This window comes from Atta cephalotes (genome assembly GCF_000143395.1).
Source record: "Atta cephalotes unplaced genomic scaffold scaffold00023, whole genome shotgun sequence".
In the NCBI taxonomy this organism is placed as follows: Eukaryota; Metazoa; Arthropoda; class Insecta; order Hymenoptera; family Formicidae; genus Atta; species Atta cephalotes.
In genome coordinates this window covers 2,332,885-2,337,213 of record NW_012130087.1, presented here as the reverse complement: position 1 = coordinate 2,337,213, position 4,329 = coordinate 2,332,885, and positions in this window count along the sequence as shown.

Here is a 4,329-nt window from a genome sequence, read left to right as displayed (position 1 = left end):
GAGAGAGAGAGAGAGGGGGGAGGGGTCAAGATCATCGTACTACTTCCTGCCCCGTTTGTGTTACATCGCGAATCTCCCCCAACGCGAAAGACTTGCCCCGTTTGCGCTGACTCCTCGAAGAAACCGGACCTTGTAACAAAACCTGCATCGTGACGAACGTACATATGTACATCGAGAATAGAGCATAGCATAAATTCCGATGAGTCCCGTAATGTACCGTTACCCATTGGTCCGTGAATCCCCCTCACCTGGTACATCTCTCGTTTCTCGTCTGCTTGCTCATCATCTCGTCGCAAATGACGACGGGATACGCGCAGCAGCCGAAAGTCAGGGCGAGCGAACATAGAGGGGCTGGACATTTTACACGAGCGATTCTACACGGAACCTGACCGAGTACAACCGAATTCGAAAAAAAATCGACTCATTTTATCTACAACAAATAACGCAGGAGTGACATAATTTATCACTATTTATTGTTAATTTATCACTATAAATTGTGATGAACCGTTTTTTAAATTAAATATCAGTGATCGCCCGGCTCACATTCAAGAAAAGAACGGTAATTTTGAACACAGATGAATGTACGTATGCGATATAGATGAATCTCTTCCTCATTTTCATGTCACCCGGTTTGTATTTATAGCTGTAATATGCATTCATGTATTTATAATTTATTATTAGATTACTACATATTGTAAGTTTCGTGAAATTTTTTCTTTTCCTTCTCCTTCACTTTCTAATTATCGCAAGCAAATTAATTATAATCTTTATTTTATTCTGTGATCATTAATGCTACGTATTAAAATGCTTTTATACGGAAAGAACGATTTCATTGAAATATCTAAATAGATCTGAATATAATTTTATTGAATCATCAAAATAATTAAATAAAACGCAAGTATAATAATGCAGTGCAAATATACTGCAAATATGCAGTGATACAAAAAGTTAAAAAATTGTGTTGAACGATGTTAAAATCCGAGAGTTCTCCGGTTTTTCTACATAAATATAATTTGCTTTAATTTTACGATTGTATTTATCATAACATTTGTCAGTTAAAAGTTGTCAATTAAATTTAGACAGTTTCCTTTAAAAATATATTAATATTAATTTAATATAATCACATGTACAGAAACAAAGAGTTATGCATTGACATAGATTTACATATCATATTACAAACGAAATATTAAAGTTACTAAAAATCACAATATTTTTCGTAGTTTACTTTGATAGTTGCGAAATTATTATATCAAAATCTATTTCCTTATACACGTTTCATTTTTAATTGAAAGAATTCTTATATTTGATAATTTTTCTTGATTTAGTGATGATTTAATAAATATGATCTTAAATAATTTTTTTAACTTCAATTTATTAAAACTTTTTTCATATAAAGCTACTTTAGTGAAATAGTTAAAAATATTCTTTCTGCTATACGAGTATCTCTAAATTTGAATATGATTTAGTTAAATCATGAATTAGTTTTTAAAACATCTAAAATAGAAACTATATCTACTTCTTTATCTGTATCAAGTAAAGAGAGAAAAAAAGAAGATCGTAAACTAAAATCACTATTAATAAATGAATTAAAATATGTAGGAAATTATATTGCTATTTTTGCACTTCTTTTTTAGTAGAATTTCTCTGTAAAGACCGTCGATGTAAACTTAAGAACATTTTGAGCATGCGTTAGTCATCATTGTATAACACTTGTTATTGGATTATTTTGTTGTAAATCATGTTAGAATTTATTTTTTGTATTTCTGATTATTACACGTTCTCTAATGGATTCCCCTGTTTTGTATATCACTAACGGGCGGCTGCTATATGTGTGTGACCATCATGTGATTTATGATATATATTAAAGAAATACAGTCAAGCCGCAATCGAGATTCCCGGCACCGCAAACGCAGGCGGAAAGGCGCTCGCTTTAACTTGTGCTCTAGCATCCTCTATTTTTAGTACGTAACGGTACTGAAAGAGTTACATATATACACACACACAAATGTGATAATGAGAAATTTTAAAGCTTATCCCTACATGCAAACGAATCATAAATAATTAATATTATATAAAATATTATATAAATTATATAAATTAAATATTATATAATATTATATAAAAGTGAACGTGTAAACAAATTTGATGAAAACACAAAACTAGGAACAATCATGCATCATAAAATATCAAAAATACAATGTTTTCATTATATTTTTATGATATTTTAATACAATTTAATCTAAAGTGATAAACATTAATATTAATCAAATTTTAATAATATAAATAATTAAATTTTGATTATAATATTAAAATTTAATTGCGAATATTGCAATTTGAAAGAAATTAAAAACTAGGCCTCTTTTTTTTTAAACAGTTTTTTTTAAACAGTTCATCTTTCTTCCTCTTTTTTTTCTCCTGGAGAGAAAAGGAAAAAAGATGAACTGGTGCAAGTTTAGTTAAAAAGAACAGGTCTACTACTATGATATAAAATTTATTAACATTTTTAAACATTCAATGGAATACTGATGATCGGTATATAATGTCACAAATTTGTGCTTAACTGATGATCTATAATGTCGCAATTTTTGCTTGATTTATTAAAAAATCAGCATCGAATTAATTAGCCTTTTCACATTATCAATAAAATCGTTGTCTCGTATCCTCTATTAAATTGATCTCAGAGACAAGTGTAATAATTAAATAAGAAGAAAAATCGATAAGATCCCGATGAAATGCTAATTGTATAATATTCATACATATCTATTCAACACTAAATAATCATTAATCAGATCAAACATTTCATACATTACGATTATATCGATGAATTGATAGGAATTTTGCAGTAGCCATAAGAGCATAATAAAAAGCAACTGATAATGAATAGTACTCTCTTTACATACAAGATATTTTATATTTTATATTAAAATGTATCATGACAAATTTTATATCTCAAAAAATTAATCAAAAGCTTTTTTATTATAAAAACATCTCAACAAAGACTATCAAAATATCCATAATAACAATGAAAAGCTTATCGATAAGCGTAAACGATAAGTTTCAACGTTTCTTAAATATTTCATTAACTCCTTGTAGTTTTGAATATATATCCATAATATACACTTCCGGTCAAACGCTTTGAAAGCGTGCATCTGTTACATTTCCCACACGTTTTAAATATTTTTTTTCATTAATATTTATTTCCAAACGCTTCACAAAACATATACAAAGCACTTCGATCCACTTCAATCATTTTTATCTAAAAAGTCTTTATCAATGTTTTCAACACTTTCCACAATATTCTGCAAAGAATGATCTGTCATTTTCATTTAAATCGATCTATAGTTTCTAGTAAGAAATTTTTCAATAGTCATATAGCTAATATGTCAATTAGAGAAGACCTTTTTAATAACCTTGACATGTATCATCAAGATCACAACCTGAGTAACCTTCAAGAGATTTTAGCTGTTGTTTATCATTCGTTAAAAAGTTATTAACAAAAAGTTTAAGAAATAGGGCAAGTTTTTTTAATTCATCGATTGATCGCAATTGTGTACAATTTTGTTCTGTAAAAGTTGCATTTGCGCATAATTTTGCGATTGATCAATCAATAAATTTAAAAAACTCGTCCATAATGTATATTATTATATGTTATTTCTACTATATACAGTGAGTGCAGTTCAAAATGATCGCTCATTAAAGTCTTTCATCTAATTGGCATATTCCATTAAAAAATATAAACCAATCAGATGAAAGAAGTCACTGAATGGTTGTCACTTTGAATGCACCGATTATTAGCCCGGATCTACAATAGGTATTATATATAGAATTAACTTAAGTTAAAAAAAGTTAATTTTGAAAAAAATTTTTTAGATTATAATATCCTAATTTTTTTTAATGAGATTAAATAACTACAATATAGATTATTAAGTAAATTTAATTTTTAATTTTTTTATTTCTTTCTATATGTGATATAAATATATAACACATAACGATATAACTATATAAATTATATAACTTTAAAAAAACAGCCAGCACATAGAGAAAATACAAGATTAGTGATTACTTTTTAATAAGTCTTAAGCCATAAAAAATTGACCAATTACAATCGAATGCGAGAAGAATATTTGACTGTAATTGATCAATTTCTTGACTTAAGGCTTAAAATATCTATTGTAGATCCGGACTAAGGCTTATGGCATAAGGCATAACCGCATAAATCAGAGAGCTGTATTAGCATCTTAAGAAATTACTTAAGATAATCTTAAAATATGAACGAATATAATACGCTAATACTTAGTCTTATTATATCTTATTTTTCTAAGATATTTA